Here is a 9,478-nt window from a genome sequence, read left to right on the forward strand (position 1 = left end):
CATCAAGAAGTTCTAGTTCCTGCATCCTGTTTACTCAATATTCCTCATCTGGTATGAGGCCCTTCAAAGATACTCAGAGAGATGGGATTTCTACCTCAGGAGGTAGAATTCCTTCAGAACCATACACCAATGAATATGGTGTCGCCCCTGTAGGTGTCTGGATTCTTGTTCTGGAGGCCCAAAGTGTCGGATTGAGTTGTACATGCCAATCCTTGCCAACATCATTTATTGTTTTCTTGAAGATTTTTAGGATTGTTTTGTTTGATTCTTCTACTTGGCCATTCCCATAGTATGGTGTGGAGAAGCGATGTTGGATTTTGAACCATTCGCATAGCTCTCATACATCTTGATTCTTGAAAAGATGTCCATTATCTGTGTTGATGGAACTGGGAATGTCATATCTACAAATGAGATAGTTGAGGATGAATGATGAGATCTCTTTTCCAATTACGGTGGTCATCGGGATTGCTTTGATCCATTTGGTAAACTACTTTGTGGCAGTGATAATGAACTTATGCCCATTTGAAGAGGAAGGATGAATTTTTCCTACCAAATTGAGTCCCCATTGATAGAAAGGCCAAGATGTGGTGAATGGTTGTAGCTCCTGTGCTAGTGCATGGATAAGGTTGTCATGAGTTTGACATTTAGGACATTTCTTAGCAAATTGATAGGACTCTCTTTCCATTGTCGGCTAGTAGTATCTCGTTCTCATAAGTTTCTTGGCAAGAGTGGGACCACTTGAATGTGTACCACAGATACCTTCGTGAAGCTCATGTAAGGCAGAGTCAAATTCATTACGATCGAGGCATCAAAGAAGAGTACCATCTACACCTCAGTGGTAAAGTGTGTAAGCGGTTAAGGTATAGTGGGCGACTTGTTGGATGAAGTCACGTTTTTGGTTGCGAGATAGGCTGGATGGGAGAGTATTGTTTTTGAGATAATCATAGATCCTCCCATATAAAGGGGAATCAGAACTGGTTAGGGCATAGATGACTTGGGATGTGGAATTGTCATAGGCTAGGGAAAACAATTGCTCTACCAAGAACTCATAATGACTCTATTTATCTGGAATTTGCAGCAGTGAAGCGATAGTGGCCATTGCATCAACAACTCTGTTGTCCAATCTTGGAATTTGTTCAAAGGTGATGTGCACAAAGTATTGTTTGAAATCATGCACCATTCTTTTGTAAGGCATTAACTTATCATCTTTCGTTTGATAGTCATCGTTAATCTGGTTGATAACTAATTGACAATCCCCATACACTTTTACTTCAATGATTATCCATTCCACAACCAACTTGATTCTTGTTACCAGGGCTTCATATTCAACAATGTTGTCGGTGCATGGAAATATCAGTCTAGAAGATCTTGGAATTGTGTGCCCCTCTGGAGTGACGAATAGGATGTCGACACCTGATCCATGTTGTGTATAAGATCCTTCAAACTATAGGGTCCATTGCTTGGGTGTGACAGTGAGTACTTCCATGTCTATAAATTCCACTTGTGGTGGTTGTTGGTCTGGTAGTGGTGCTTCTACCAATTGATCTGCAATTACTTGTCCTTTGATAGCCCAACGTTCTGTATACTCAATATCAAACTCACTCAGAATCATGACCCATTTGGCTAATCATCCTATGAGAGCTACCTTGTTGAGTAGATACTTGAGAGGATCATTTTTTTCTACCAGCTTGACTATGTGGGATAACATATAGTGGCAGTTTTTTTGAGAAGAAAACACCACTGCTAACCAAGCCTTCTCAATGAATGTATAATTGAGTTCATATCCATTCAAAGTCCTGTTGATGTCATACATAGCCCATTATTTGTCTGCTAGATCTTCTTGTTCTAGCAGTGCCCCCAATCATACTTTTTTTGTTGATATATAGAGAATGAGTGGCTTGGTCGCTATTAGAGGTACCAAGGCTAGCGGATTCATCAGATCTTGTCTGAGCTACTGGAATGATTCTGCATAGTTGTCATACCATCTAAAAGGTATATTCTTATGAAACAGATGATTGAGTGGGAGACATTTGTCTGCTAGTTGAGCTATAAATCATCTAATAGATTACAACCGTCCCTGCAGAGATCTGAGTTGGCTGATGTTTTTAGGAGGTTGCATCTCCATGATAACCTGAACCTTTGCTGGATCTACTTCGATGCCCTTTTTTGATATAATGTAGCCCAACAGTTTGTCAGATGCGACCTCGAAGACAAACTTCGTAGGGTTTAGTCTGACCTTGAATTGCTCCAATCATTGAAAGATTTTATCTAGTATGCCCAGGTGTTATGCTCAGGTGAATGATTTAACTAGTAAATCATCCACATAGTCTTCCATGAAAGTATGCATCATGTCATGGAAGATTGTTGTCATGTCCCTTTGATAAGTTGCACCAGTGTTTTTAAAGCCAAAAGGCATGATGTTCCAACAATACGTTCCCCATAGATAGGTGAATGCAGTTTTATCTTGATCCTTTGGGGCTATCTTGATTTGATTATAGCCAGAGAAGTCATCCATTAATGATAACATTGTGTGGCCTGTTGTTAGATCCACAATAATGTCAATGCTTGGCAAAGGAAAGTCAACCTTCAGATATGCTTTGTTGACATCCCTTAAGGATGTGCATATTCTGATAACTTTGTCAAGTTTTGAAACTAGTACAATGTTTGAGATCCATTCAGCATAGTCTATAGGTTGGATGAATCCAACATCTAAAAACATCTTTAGTTCTACTTTGACCAATAATGCCACATGTGGATTCATCTTTCTTAATTTCTGCTTGACCGGTTTAGCTCTAGGAGCAATGGATAAGTGATGCATAATTAGATTCGGATCTACCCCTGGCATGTTAGCATAAGACCAAACAAAACTGATTTTCTTTTCCTTGAAGAATTTGATAAAATCTGGTTGTTCTTCTTAGGTGAGTGATTCTGCCAGATGTATGGTTCTGACTATTGCTTTAGTGTCGATGTTTATTGATTTAGTTGGATCAATCAATATTGGTGACCTTTCTTGATAATGTTTAGGAAGAGTGTCAAGTCTCCCATCTTTAGGTGCCTCAAAAAGGTTTTCACCTTCAGACACATCCTTTATTTTCATTTGTTTGCGATCTAATACTGCCATTGACTAGTTTTCACCATTAGATCCTTTGTTTATTTCATTTTTGCAACTGAGAGACTTGGCATCCCCCTGATTTCAGATATTGTTACATTGTTCACTAGTGGGGCACATTTCTGAGTAGACTGAGAACAAGTACTGGACAATGGATTCATCATTTGGGAATATTGGTATATAATGATGTTCGGGTTCGTCCTAGTCTATGAGATCAGGATATATGAGCGATAAGGAGTCATTTGGTGGGTTAAGATCAGTTGTAAGTGTCATGATCTCATCATTATAGTCATTTGGGATACCGGTGAGGTCTATGATATTTTCGAGGTATTCTATGGTATTTTCTTCAATATTACCTTGTTCATATTGTCACTGCTCATTCTCACTAGCCTCGTAGGTATGTCATGGTCCGAATTTAAGTGGTCAATATTTCGAGCTTCGTCCCTCCTGAGAAATGAGTGTGTATGTGTGGATTGCATCCACCTCAATGTCTTCAGTAAAATCAGAACAACTATCCCACTCATATTCATTGGAATCGGTTTCAGAATCACTGTCCCAGGTTACCTCGATGTATCTGACAGGTATGTTGTATGGTGAGAAAAGATCACTAATGATTGACACCAGTTTAGTAGTTTGTTCTGATTTGGGATCTGCGCTTTCTTGTACTCTTTGAATTTTTTCATACACTGTTTCCCTTCTGTGAGTAGAAATTTCTTTAGGTGGTGGCTCCACCTTGGTTTGATCAAGTTCTTGCATATGATGTACTTTCTTATAAGAATTTTCTTCCCTTTGAATGATGAGTTCTTGTCATTTCTCATTTTCTTGATGCTTTTGCTCCTTCCTTTTCATTTTTGTTTCTCGGTGTAGTGCTTCTTACCATGAGTCTTAATTATATTTTTTCTTTTCTCTCCGATGAGGTTTTTGCTGGTGATTTTTTCTTCTACCTAGGTGGAACATGTTGTTCATACCCAAGTCATGTTTTGTCTCTTGCAAATTGTGAAGGAAGTTGCACGGGTTCTATAATGCCTTCTTGGCACTTTCCAATAGGTCCTTTTCCTTTGTATCCCATTCATTGCATGATTTGGAACCCATTTCCAAATTGTTCTATTGGTATGACCACTTCTATGGTAGCAACTTTGACTTCTTCTTCATCCTTGTATAACCAGATAAGGGTGTCTTTCTCTTCTGATTCATCAGTCAGTGTGCCTAGTTGGATAAATTTACCATCAAACTTGGTGATGGGTTGTGTTGCATGATGTCTTGATGTGGAAGATCGTCCATAATATTTTGGTGATGTTGGCAATTTAGATAGACATAAGGGTTTAAAATAGTACTCCCCCATGCCCTGGTCCTTGATTTTCATCTTTTGCTTGGAGTCTATGGATAGAGACTTGATTTTTTCTTGATTATTAGATGTTGAGGAAGCTTGGGCCTCCTTGTTGTGTGGAACCACACTATCTTGAGCTGCCCCCATAGAATTGCAATACTGAAAAGGGTTATTACCTGCAGATATTAAAATTTCCTATCCATTGTAGGGGAACTTGATACATTGATGGTACATGGAAGGCACTACTTGCATTTCATGGATTCATGGATGACCCAATAGTATATTGTATGTCAAGTCTATGTCCAAGACTTGGCACATGGTGTCTCTTTGTATAGGACCTACCTGAATGGGCAATGTTACAGTTCCTTCAGATGATCTCTCTTCATCATCATAGGCTTTGATGGTGATTTTCTTTTTTGGATCAATAGACTGCTCGTACAAGCCCAATGCACAAATAAGCTTTAGAGTATAGATATTGAGACCACCTCCTCCATCTATTAAGTACACTCTTTTTACTCTATATTTAAAGACTAGGCCTTCGATATGGAGTGGGGTGTTATGTGGATGATTTAAAGAGACGTCATCGTGTTCAGACAAAGATATGTTGTGCGACATCGTCATATGGGCCACCATGGCTTGGAATCAATCAATATCCAAATTATTTGGAGCAGTTGTTTCGATAAGAGCTTACTCCAAGATATCCTTGTGTTTTGGTGAAAGTTTGAGCAACTCAAGTATATATATCTGAGCGGGTGTTCTCCGTAGTTGGGTAAGTGCAAGCTAATGGGTCACAAATTGGCAGAAGTCCGCACATTGAAAAACTCGCTCTTAGAAACGGGGACCCGAAGTGAAACTAAACAGGCCCCCGTTTTGTTCTCAAATGGGGGCCCGCTTGAAAATGAAATGGGGTCCCATTTTTAAATCCAATTTTCTCCATTTTTTCGGGCGTATTTTGTCATTTTTGGACAATAATGGTAATTTTAGGAACGAGCCCCCATTTTCAAAATGGGGGCCCATTATGTGAAAGTTGATTCCACAACCTACCACTTGCCTCAGGATTAGGTCTAAGATAGGCCTGGGATGGCCACACCTAAGACATGGGCCTGCAAATTCAAATCTCCATGAACGAAAGCACAAATATGAACTTCTGAAATAGTTTACATGCCTCTAATTAAAGAATTTTTATATGAAATTAAAACCCATTTTAGATTATACTCTCTAGATTCTAAATATATAATTTTTAACAAAAAAAATAGATTGTTTTAACTATTTTTCATTTAATTTATACTAAATCGGACCCATAAACTTGAAATATTAATTAATTTTGTTAATTTAATAATATTTTTATTTTAATGAATTTTGAAAAAAAAATTATGTCATTAATCTACACAAAATTATTTTCTATTTGAAAAAAAAATCCAAAAAATGTTAAGTTTATGTCAAATTATGTGGGTCGTACACGTAAAATTTTTAAAAAGATAATTACGGTCATTGAAAAATTAATTTAAAAAAAATGTTTAAAAATATGCTCATCAATCTTCAGTATGTTACAAATCATTTCCCAAAATGATTTGATAAAATAATTTTAATTGTGTCAAAAAGTGTGGGTCGTACACATGCATGGTATGGTCCCGAAACAACCATTTTTAAAACATAGTTTTTAGAACTCCATTCTGAAAGTTATTTTTTCGTTATGTGGGTATTAAAATAAATTACATATTTGGAAAGTAGACTCAAAGGGATATCTTTTATATTACTGACTTTTTCCAAGCTTCAATCTCCAAGTGTTTCAAAATTTAAGCTCAAATGAGACAAAACCTGAAAATCGGGGAAAACGCTTCCACTTTTTGGCCAAAAAGTGGACTCATCTTCTTGCACTGACCCAGTTGGTCGACCAAGTTATATGGAGTCTTGGGGAAGGTTGTCGATGTTGATGTATTCCCCTTAAAGACATATTTTTGTGCTCTTGTGGTCACATTTATTGATGCATGTTCTTATTTGTCTTTGATTTTTATGACATTTATTTGATTGTCATATGTTGATATGTGATTGACGGTGTTTTCGTATATGTGATTAGTATGAGCTCCTTTGGTATTTTTGGACGTTGACGCTCCTCCTTTGTCATAATTGGGAAGAGTATTTTCTAAAGCCTCATAGTCACCGTTGGTTTTATGGCCATCAATCGTTAAATCACCCTTGCCGATCATGTCTTGAACTAGTTCTTTAGCCTCATGCAATCATTTCTGTTATGCCCTTTGTTTCGATGAAAATCACAATAATGTGAGTCATTCCACCAAGGTCGTTTGACTTGGGGTTCAAAGTTTCTTGTGGCTAACAATGTGATGATCGTATTTGCCAATATCTCTTGAAACATTGATTCCAAAGTTTGTCCTAATGGTGTGTATATGCGTCGATACGAAAAAGTATTAGTGTTGCTTCTTTGGTTTGTGTTGTTTCCTTGGTTGGTGTTGTTATTGCCTTGATGATTTTTGTTGGTGTTTGATGTTGAACCTCCTTGGTTGGCATTTTGTTGATGAGTGTTAGTGCCTTGATTAGCAATTTTTTTATTATTATTGGATGGTGGGTATCCTGATAAAGTCAACACTGGTTGTTTAGACTTCACATTGTTGGCATCGATTATCCCATTATTAACAATGTTTTTGTTCCTTGTTCAAAATCTGGATTTGTCTAAATTGTTGTTATTGTTTTGATTGTTAAAGGTGTTATTGTTTAAAGAATTAACACCTTCCTTAAATAACTTCAATGTTCCTTTCTTGATGGAAGCTTCCTCTACTTGGATACCATTTCCTATCAATTTTGCAAAAGATGGTATGCATTAGAGTTTGAGTTGATAACTCATCTCACTATTTAGATTGTCGATGAAGATTTACATCTTTTCCTCTTTAGGCACATCTCGAGGATATCTGGAAACCATGCGCCTCCATCATTGTAGAAACGCCATGAATGTTTCATTGCTCTTTTGTTTTGTGTTACACACATCCAGCATGGCGATTGTGTGTTGGATGTTATAGGAGTATTGTCTTATGAATTTCTTTACAAACTCATCAAATGATCTGATGGGAGGTGTAAGTCTAGATAACCACTCCATTGTTTGCCCTCCCAAACTTCCTGGGAATAGTCTCATTAAGTATGTGTAGTTGTGAGAAAACTCTAAGCTCATGGTACAAAATTCCCAAATGTGATCATGGGGATCACTCTTACCATTGTATTTGTCATACTTTGGTATATCTAAATTTGGGGGAAACGTACCATGTGTCTCTTCTTCTCTTCATTTTTCTTGATAAGCATAGTTTCTCGATCCTGTTCTTGAAATTCACTCATCTATATTCCTTAAGTTTTTTGTGTCAAAATCCTTAGGAATATTGGCTTCTTTGCTAGTTAGCATGAGTATATATATTTCCTTATCTGCTTCTATAAGTTTTTCTACAAATTTTCGGAAAGATGCGTTCTCTTGACATTCTTGGAGAAGTTCTTTGATGATCTTTGTTTCTCCCATATTTGCATATTCATCAAAAGGATTGGATAGTCTACGACCCATGCTTGATTTTGGTTGTGATTCCTTCTCTTTGTTTTTCTAAGATCAAGTGACATCGGGCATTAATATATCTCTAATGTGGTAATTATTCTTCTTTTATTGGGGTTCCTAGTGGAGTTGGTGGCTTAGGCTGAGCTTTGTTATAAGTGATAAGGGATTTTGGAAACAAAGCAGGGTTAATCCTTCCTCCACTATTACGGCATTGGTTGAATGTAAGCCCTACTTCTCAAAGGCTCTATGTCAAATTCATTTGGTTTTCCTTGGATATATAACTGCATATGGTGCAAGAATGTGCGATGTGATGTAAAGAGTTGACGGTTGATATAGAGAAATGTATTCCTTTTGATAAGTGTCTTAGAACTAGGTTGTCTCTTTCAACTTAGTCTTTTGATGAAGACTTCTTCTTCTCAAAATATGAAGAGTGGTCATACACAAATAATCAAATGTTGATATTGGTGTTGGATATAGATACTTTGTTTGAAAACTCAAGTTTACTTTATTAAGTAGAGGTTTAGTTCGATTCGCCTCCATGACAAAGTGTGTCAAATGATATAAGTCAAGTTTCCTGATGTAGAAAGTTAATTTGACAACTTGAGGACCTAAGTAGGTATTGTTTTGATATGATTCGTTGGATGGTGGAACTTTGATCACTGTTGTGATACTCCTTAATTTTTTTGGATGAAATCTGATCTTTAAGCTAGTTGATGATTTGACAACTCTTTCCAAGAGTGCTTTGTTGGATTCAGAATTTTCTCACTTATGATCCTTTTTCAAATTTTTGTTGTTGGATTTGTTAGAGGACCCAAAGGGGTATCTGAAACTGTTGATAAAAATTTTCCAAAGTGATTGGTTTTCTCTTTGTTTTTCACTAATTTTGATCATGCGCTAAAGGATGTTCTCAGAGCACTATAGAATGCTCAAGATGCGTTATGCTACCTCTCCTATGCACTATTTTGGACTATTGGATAATAAATTTGTTGGATAGGTTATGAACTAATATGTCCCTTTTACGCATTGATGTTTGGTACGAAAGGGCTATTAGATGCTTTGACCATGCTAGGTTGATGCTTGTATGCGCTAGAGTGATGTTGGCAAGCGGTATCTGAAATCTTACCAATGTGATAATGATTATGCGCTAATGTGAGTGATGAAAGTGCTAGCTATTGGTTGGAATGTGCTACTAAATGTGTGAGATGCGCTAGGTTGTTTCTCCTAAATGCTAACTATCCTATTTTCTCAGTTTTGATGCTTTTGTTGTGATGTTGAGAAATAACTATTGTGATTTTGATGGATGATTTTTTCTAAAAATGACTTGAAAACACAACAGATAGAAGAGATAACAACTTTTCTATGCTAAACAAATAGTGTATGTTCTTTTGAGGATGTTTTCAAATCCCCGATGTTTTCACTGGTTTGGATTACAAAAAGACAGATCAAGCAGATTCTTTATTCAAAGGTCATCAACAATATCATAGCCCACTATTCT

This window comes from Cryptomeria japonica, chromosome 7 (genome assembly GCF_030272615.1).
Source record: "Cryptomeria japonica chromosome 7, Sugi_1.0, whole genome shotgun sequence".
Lineage (NCBI taxonomy): Eukaryota > Viridiplantae > Streptophyta > Pinopsida > Cupressales > Cupressaceae > Cryptomeria > Cryptomeria japonica.